This window comes from Triticum aestivum, chromosome 2A (genome assembly GCF_018294505.1).
Source record: "Triticum aestivum cultivar Chinese Spring chromosome 2A, IWGSC CS RefSeq v2.1, whole genome shotgun sequence".
Lineage (NCBI taxonomy): Eukaryota > Viridiplantae > Streptophyta > Magnoliopsida > Poales > Poaceae > Triticum > Triticum aestivum.
Genome location: NC_057797.1, coordinates 751,708,602 through 751,718,110, shown reverse-complemented (window position 1 = coordinate 751,718,110; position 9,509 = coordinate 751,708,602).

Genomic DNA, 9,509 nt, shown 5'->3' with positions numbered 1-9,509 from the left:
AATCGCCTTGCCAAACAATTTCACAGGCGTCCTACAAATTGATACATTCCAAGTCTGCACATGCACAAGCATCCATCCGCTCACCCACAGAACAAGCAAGCATCTACGACAATGGCGACCACCAACACCAAACCCATAAAACCCTCTGGTGGCCTCCTTCTTATTGCAATCCTCCTAGCTATGTCTTCAGACAATGCACGTGGCGACGACCTACCGCCTTCACTAGCACAGGCGCCGCTGCCATCCCCAGTCGGTGGACGGTGCAAGTTGAGCGATGAAATTGCTCTTAAAGTGTGCGTGAACGTCCGCTTGGGCAAGATGAGCCCGTTCGAGGAGAACCAGTGCTGCCGGCAGATTCGCCAGACGCCAAACGCCGCGGACTGTTTGTGTTCCGCCTTCACCCGAGCACGTGCACGTGTCTATGGCAATGTCCTTGATGAAATCAATGCCATTCTCACAGTCTGTGGTAAGGCTCGTGTCCACAACCAATTCTGTCTCCAAGGATCTGGGTGAACTTCTAGCCTCACCGATGACGCTCAATGTGTGCAAGCAGGCAGGCTCACACCATGAGAGGTGCATCAACACATGTACATCACCTATAATTTATATGTTCTACCTAAATAACCTGCCATACTAGCATGTACTGGTTTGGACCCGACTTAACCAGTGATACACATGTATATCATGTCCACTGCAAGTGGTCATCTAAATAAGAATCCGCGACATCTACTTGTATTATTTGTGATGCGTTCATGGCATGCCTTTTTGTCTGTGTGGTCATGTTCTATGGATATGCCTCCTATATGAAAATTTTCCTGACTCGTCTAGCTCAAAAGTTCATTTTGAAGCTTTTTACTCACAACATAGCTTGCCAAGTGAATTTGTGAGGGTAGTAGAAACTTTTTCCCATCACAGGCTCTAGTGCTGAAATATACGACATGCATGGCATCAAAAAGATCAAGGATATGAATGACCACACATGCCCTATTTCATCGGTGACTAGTTTTTTTGCCCGTCAAAAACGTTGTTGCGAGAGATGGCATTAGTTCGCTCAGAAAGGCCGGTTGACATCTCTGTATAATAAGAATCACCAAAACAACATGGTGACTAGCATCCACCCAACTAATCCAAATACACTGCTAATGAGAAAACTACATTTTCAAATAAGGAAAAAAAACAGACACAAACTAGCAGCAGAAAATGATTTGAGCACTCTACAATGCGCCATCTAATGACAAAACACATGTAGTGCAGATGGTCTTAGGAAACTACCTCATATGGAGGTTTGACATGCAAAAAGGCATCAAAAAAGTTTGTTGTGTCACCAAAGCCAAGATTGCATGTTTTGGCCATGCTCTGTTTATTTAAATATGAGAGAGATGATCAGATCCGTATTCCAGATTCTTTAACAACAATGTGACAAACTTGAACCATTGTCTATAGAAGAAACCTCACGTAACCATGAAGCCCCCGATGCTATAAGCCATCACATCGTGCTAGATGTCGAGCATCCAATGGACCGTGCCAACGTTTCATAACTAGGTATAAGATCCAACGTAACTCTGCAAAATCACCACCACTGACACTTGCTATATTTCCAAAACCGGAGCCAACAATCCGAGCCTCTCCATCTAAAATATTACATGAAATAATTGATAAAATTAATAATCCAAGATTAACTAAAAATGGGGATCACGTCAAAGTTTATGATCCTAGGACACCAAGTCGCCTTCATCCTCATTCCGGCACTCAACAAGCGAGAGTGATGTTGCCGCCTAGTTAGTTTTCTATATATCATTACATTTCTAAGATGGTGATAGGGTCGATAAATTTAGTTCATGGAAATGGTAAGTATGCAACAATAGGGTTGGTTCTAGGCTTAAAGGCCACCCCAAAAAATGACAGGGCAAAATAATATTGACAGATTGATTTCACTCAGCATATGGGATAGACGGCAAACAAGACAGTGCACACTGAAAAAATATTTTCTAGTGTTTTGAGGAGAAGGAAATTAACATTCAATTAATCGAATAGCAGGAGATGAATTTCTACAATGCAATCATGAGATCTCAGGCAAGGCCGAACTCGACGTTATTACATTTCGTACAAAATGGCGTGCGACATGAAACAAGCAAAAAAATACACAAGATGTTGAAACTAAAAACCTACGATTTAGTTGTCGCACTATATATGAGGGACACCCTATATAAGATCATGTATATTGAGTTTACTAATTCTCTGTATAACTAGAAGATTTTTTTACTCCGGTGTAATCTAGGATATTCTATGCCATGTATTGATAAAAATCGACATAATGGGATTATCCAGTTTGTAAAAGTTCTCATGCATAAGAGAGACTTTGCATGGTAAGCATTGAGTACGACCACACCAATAAACATTTAAATTTCGGGTATCCAAATTCACTCAGTTTTTGGCTCGTGCTTCCAAGGACACTTTTCACTATCAACTTGTTGGTTTTGAGCAAGTCACCACATGATCGAAATAAGATGAATGTTATTCATGTAGGATTCCTTAACTAGTAGTCACAAGGATCACCACTGTAATTCCCTATGCGCATGTGTTGGACTTGACGTGTGACGGAATTCTTTTGACGAAGCAAGGGTTTTCATAATCATGGAGAAAAAATCTATATTCATCCTTCAAGAAGATAAGGCGACTTGTAGTGAAACCTACTACACACTTGTGGAATGTAATGGAAGATATTTATGGCCCAATCATTACTTGCTCATATCCCGCTCAAATATTTAAGAATGGGTTCTCATTTTAGCTTCTGAGGATATCAAATAGTTTGATCTTGTTAGTGGACACGCGTGGTTGTGTTTGCTACCTAGTAGTTCATTCTACTTCATACTCAAGTTAGGCATGTTCCATCAAAAAATTATGTCAAAAAACTCTATACTTATTATTTATTTATTTTTATATACACCATAAAGTTTTAGATAGTTTCTCAAAGTAAATCACGAAAAACTATGAGAATGTGGACATTCCTCAATTGTTCCTTCAATGCACGTTTGGTACAGAAGCATAATTTCTTATTGTACTGTTGTATTAATTAAGATCTTAGAAAATAACTAAATTAGTATGATACCGCATTCCATGAACTGCCTAAAATATACTATTCATTGGCATGAGACATGATGTGTCACAATATGTACATGCGCGAGTATAATCGCCTTGCTAAACAATTTCACACGCGTCCTATAAATTGATATATTCCAAGTCTGCACATGCACAAGCATCCATCCGCTCACCCACACAACAAGCAAGCGTCAGCGACAATGGGGACCACCAACACAAAAGCCATAAAATCCTCTTGTGGCCTCCTTCTTATCGCAATCCTCCTAGCTATGTCTTCAGACAATGCACGTGGCGATGACCTACCGCCTTCACAAGCACAGGCGCCGCCGTCATCCACCATCGGCGGATGGTGCAATTTGAGCGATGAAATTTCTCTCAAAGTGTGCGTCAACGTCCGTTTGGGAAAGATGAGCATATTTGAGAAGAACCATTGCTGCCGGCAGATTCGTCAGACGCCGAGCGCCGCAGACTGTTTGTGTTCTGCCTTCACCCGAGCACGTGCCTGTGTCTATGCCAATGTCCTTGATGAAATCAATGCTATTCTCACAGTCTGTTGTAAGGCTCATGTCCATGACCAATTCTGTTTCGAACGATCAGGGTGAACACCCACTACTAGGGAAAAGGCTAGCAGCAGCGCGGGTTTTAGGTATATTAGTAGCGCGGTGATCAGTGCTACTAATAAGGCGCTACAGCTAACCCGTAGCAGTAGTGCGTGCGCACCCGCGCTACTGCTATACAAGTGTAGCAGCAGCGCGCTTCGTGGAAGCTCGCTACTGCTAATAGCTCTAGTGCGCTTTGCCTGGACGCGCTACTGCTACTGTGGCGCTGCTGCTAACTTTTCTCCACTCGCTACTGCTAATTTTAGTAGTTTTTTTCTTTTTTTGCATATGTGTTTTGTATTTGAATAGGCTTGATACAATAATCTTTAGCATATGATACACATACAAATGTAATCATAGCATATACATACAAATAGTCTCATCAAATCATGTCATCATCATAATCATCATCCAACACAAAGTGGTCTTTCATCATCGTCTCGAAAATAGCGATACAAATCTCGATTACTTGCAACTACATCGTCATCCATCTAAACAATGATATGCGTGAGAAGAGCTATCACTTTGCGTGAACCTAAACTAACTACTGGCTGTCACTCGGAAACCGGAAACCGGTACACCTGGGCCTGACATTTCGGCCACTCGTCGTGTACTCCTGGCGTAGCACTTCTTCGCTATCGATGATCTATACACCTGCATCGTCACATGAGACGATGATATGCAACATATATAGTTGAGCAACAGAAAGAGATAGACTTGGCAAAAATATAAGCAACATATCATAAGCATAAATAACAAAGTTCATCATACCCAAAATGCCCTAACTAGAGTGATCTTCGCTAGTCGAGGAGGACGGTTTAATTACATCACAAATAAATTTTCGTCGTGCATAATTCAAAGTTTCGTCATATAGATAGTATGGACTAAACGGACACATTGTCATATATCGACAATCACTCCATGTCGTGCCATCCATCCAAGTCAGGGAGATAGTCCCCGAGCTTAGTGAAAGGCTTCAGGTCGAGACGCTGAGCAGCTACGCGTGTTCGGACGTCTTCCCGCGACATTTGTCCTTCTTCGTAGAACATCCCTGTTTTTCCGATGACCTCCTTCATGATGATTTGGGCAAGTTCGCGCTGGATGTGCTAGAACTCAGCTCAAAGTCGATGATCCTTGATATCTCCTAAGTTCTTTGCCCATTGCAGAATATGGGCATCGCCGGATGTAGGTGACATGCGAAGGTTCTGGTGATCCCGTCTGTACTCCAGCATCTTGTGTAGGACATATATAGAATACATCATTAAGAGAATCAGTCAGTTGCTGGACGCAGCAGAAGTCGGTCTTATGGCCGAAGGCGGGCCTGTCGTCCTTTTTCTTCTTGTCCTTGACCTCTCCACCCCGTGCGCCATAGTAAAGCATAGCACTGTCGAGAACAGACTTGATGTGGGTGTAATCCTTTTTGTTAATGTCCTTCGACGAGTCCAAGTAAAGAGCGTGGGAGTATTGGGGTAGAGGATGATGAGGACGGTGTGCCCGCCGCTGCACAAAATAAGTACACCTCAAATTAATTAGCCTCCACTGTGCAAATGAATGATTGAAATCAAAGGAAGGATATCCGCACGGATGACTTACATGCGATGATAAGGCACGAGAATCGCCTCCTTGTCCTTACTGGCGAGCATGAAATTGACGATGTATTCCCTCGTGTATTCACAATGCTTTGCGCGGACTCTCAAGAAGGCCCCGTGCATGAAGTGCGGCCAGTGACACAGATATGAGGTATCTGCTCAACCCCGATGAGGTAGTTCATGTGCAAAGCATAAAGGCGGACAAATGCAAAATCCAGCTTCTTCAAGTGAAACATGTCGAAGATGTAACCGATTTGAAGGAAGAACTTCTCCACGGGGAATGTGTCGACGTACGACAATCCCCGCGGCACGTTAACCACGTAGAGTGGGTATCCTGGATTTTTTGAGGCGATGAGGCTTTCTCTATCCGCGGCACATCGTCATGAAGTCTCCTTGTCGGTGTCAAAACTGGCGGATCTCGGGTAGGGGGTCCCGAACTGTGCGTCTAGGCCGAATGGTAACAGGAGGCAGGGGACACAATGTTTTACCCAGGTTCGGGCCCTCTTGATGGAGGTAAAACCCTACGTCCTGCTTGATTAATATTGATGATATGGGTAGTACAAGAGTAGATCTACCACGAGATCGGAGAGGCTAAACCCTAGAAGCTAGCCTATGGTATGATTGTATGTATATTCTCTATCGACTAGCCTGGCCCTGGTTTATATAATGCACCAGAGGCCTAGGTTAACAAGAGTCCTAGCCGAATACGCCGGTGGGGAGAAGTCATTGTCTTGATCGCCAAGTCTTGTGGAATCTTCCTTGTATGCGGTAGCTGTCCGAACTGGCCCATGAGTATACGGCCACGGGAGTCCTCGACCCAATCTATCAGATCGGGAGATGACGTGTTGAGTACCCCCTAGTCCAGGACACCGTCAGTAGCCACCTGAACTGGTCTTCAAGTTAGGGACACTCCTTGATTCTTCCGAACTGTTCTTCATCTTCGGTCGTCGGTCTTGAAAACCGGTTCAACAAATCTTCTCATCTTCGATCTTGAGGATCGCCGAAATGCATTCGACGAGTTAATACGCCGGGAATCCGAGGAGCCCCTTTAAGTTTCCGGCCTTTATCAATGCCTTATTATTTTTATGCCACACCTCGGGTTTGAAGTTGTTCCCGGGAGGCAGTGTCCTCTTGCGTCCGAGCTCTAACGCCGGACTGTATTCGAGGTATCTTTTGCAGCCGAGCACCAATGCCGGACCGCTTCCCAGCTCTAACACCGGAATGTATCCGAGCTCCAACGCCAGACTATGTATCCGACTCCAACGCCGGACTGTATCCGAGCTCCAACACCGGACTATATCCGAGGTGTCATATCACCTTGGTTCAAAAAAGTTTGAAGGAGTTTAGCCGAGCTTAATGCCAGAAATGCCCTCTATGGAGCCAGCCACTAGCGCCCGAGCTTTATGCCGGACTGCTTCCGAGGTGGTGCACCACCCCGAATGTGGGCCGATTTTTGTGAATATTTTTTATTGGTGCAATTTATTCTCTGCCGAGATATATAGCCAGTAGCCCTCAAGGTGTGTATCGGTATAAAACCCGAGATGCACCTGAAGGATGACGTAAGACCGCTGATCCTAGTAGCCGCTGAGACTCAGGTTGATTTGCAAAATCAGCCTGAGGATCAAGTCCAAACTCGGCAGAATACTTCGGGACACTAAAAGCGGTGTGCTCAGTCCTCAAGACTCAGGTTGGGTGCGGCCGACCAACCTGAGGATCAAAATCTCCTCGAGAACTATATTGCACATAAAATTTTGTTCATTGGACAAGCAATGCAGTAGCCCCCGAGACACTGGTCGGGTGGCAACACCAGATCAGGGGATCGATGTGCCCCTTTAATATTTGTAAATAATAAGCCCGAAGCCCAGTAGCCTCCGAGCCTTAATGCGGGCACGGGTGGCCGAATTAAGGATCAATATCCATAGTAAAATCACAAATTATGTGTAATGACTCTATGTATCCAAGTACTTTACGTCATTAATGCTCAGATCCGCATTGTACAAAACTTTGTTGACCGACCATCGGCTTCCACCTCCTCGGCCAGTAGCCGAGGAGTGTTTGTCCTACTTTATAAAACCTTTATGAGGGCAAAGATTTACAACAAACAAGGCAATCTGGCCATACGGTTTTATAAACAAAGGTACGCACAGAGTTATATTACTGTTTAACAGAAGAAATGTCTTCCAAAGAAAATAGTCCCGCTATCGGTTCCTTTCTTTGGTTGTCATGCTAAGCATGATCATTAAACCTTAGCTCTAATGTAAGAGCAAAATATCGAGGGTTTAGTTTGGGAGGCCAGTTAATATCCCCCGGTAGTGTTCGGCGACAGTCGGGGTCAAGCCGTAAACACTTCGGCCAATGTTATGAATGACCCATCATTTAACATAGTCATCGGATCGCTGACCAGTTTACGCTTATTGTGACAGTCAGTTTTCGGCTTTCTCCACTGAGGTGCTTAAGCATGTGAGCTGGAAGCACAATCGCAGTGGTTCTCCCTTTGCACGCCTAGCCGAACAAAACGGAACGTAGGAAGCAAGTGCAGGAGCCGGGCAACCCAACTATTGACCGAAGACACAATACGAAACCGATGCATATATAGCAATATCTGAGAATGTTTTTGCCGAATCCCTAAAGGTGTCCGACGTTGCACTGCGAGACTAATGCTGGAAAAGCACAAATAGTTTAAAAGTGACAAAAAGCTTGGAAAACCAAGAAACGTCAGTAAAAACATGACGTCCGAACAAGATCAAGTGTTCAGTGCCAATCCGAAAATTGGTCTTAGAAAAAAGAAGTGCTTCTGTCGTGCTTTAACATGATACATCCTATCTCAAGACTTCGAGCGGGTCAGCCTACGGCTTCAACCTCCTATCCCGAGGGCGGAGTACTTCTCATTAGGCCAGTTTAGCAAATTAGGCTCCCCGGCTAGTGACCGCACACTCGCGTCGAAAAAACGAGTGATAAATAATAATAAAACTTTGCAACGACTAAGAAGAAGAACACTTATTATAAAACGGCACAAATAAACTTAAGAGCTCCCAAGTGACTTGGGTAGAAGAATGATTGCATGTACCGAAGTACTTATATCATATCTATGTTCAACCGAACTTTAAACGCGTCTTAACCGACCGTCGGCTTCTCCCTCTTCGGTCAAGGACCAAAAAGTGTTATGTACTCCATCGGTCGAGAATATCGACGGTGTTTCCAATAACCAGGCAATCAAGCCATAAGGCTGTAACAGACAAAGCGCGCTCAGGGAACTTATGCTATATTACTGCGAAGTGTAAGAAGCATCTTCGAAGAAAATAGTACCCCCACCGATACCTTTCTTTGGTGCTCATTGTTATTATGAGACTTGTGCAATAGATTTTTTGTACTCATGAGTTCCGTTGTGTGCCGACCATCATTGAAAACTATAAGAGCGCTAGCATTCGGCTTCACCCAGTCTGAGGTCCGGCTCGGGTGACCCGATCGTGACAATCGCAGAGGTGCTCCCTTTACTCCCTAGCCGAACAATCGGGAACGTAGGGGTAAACACAGGAGCGAGGCAACCCAGCTTGCAAATCGCTTAAGTCAATATGGTGCATATTGTGGCATAATACACGAACAAGGAACGAAGCCGTACAAGTACAATCATATGCAAGAGGAAAAGCTTCATAAATGAAGCCCCCAAGTGAATTGGGTCCTTGAATTTGTGTGTCACAAACAAAGTTTGGACAAGGAAATTTTTTACAAGCAATTTTTTTCCAAAAAAAGTATAATGCTTGGTCGAACCGAACACAAGTTAGAAATTAAAGCTTTGAGCATGAAAGCGACTTAGCTGGTTAATGTGTTCGGTATTGATGACGCGGTCCGAGCTTGATGCGGGGCAAGGTTCCATCCCCCAAGCTGGCCCCGAGGTGGCGGAGCGGAGAGCTCGACATGCCGAAGTGGTGACATAGCTCGACATGCCAGTGACGCCGAAGTCCTAGGATCATTTTCCTGTGCACAGAAAATAGTGCAAACCGGAGATAATAGTAATAATGATAATTAAAAAATGTGTTGCATAATAAATAATTTATGCAAAGTGAGGAATAGAAGAAATATGGCCTGGCGCCGAAGTCAATGTCGATGCAGGGCGTCGGCGTGATGTAGTAAAGGTGTGGCAAAGCCTGAATTCATAGGTCGTTCCGAGCTCCGGATGCGGCGTTCGCCGAACTATGTACGGAAACTGATCGAACCACCACGC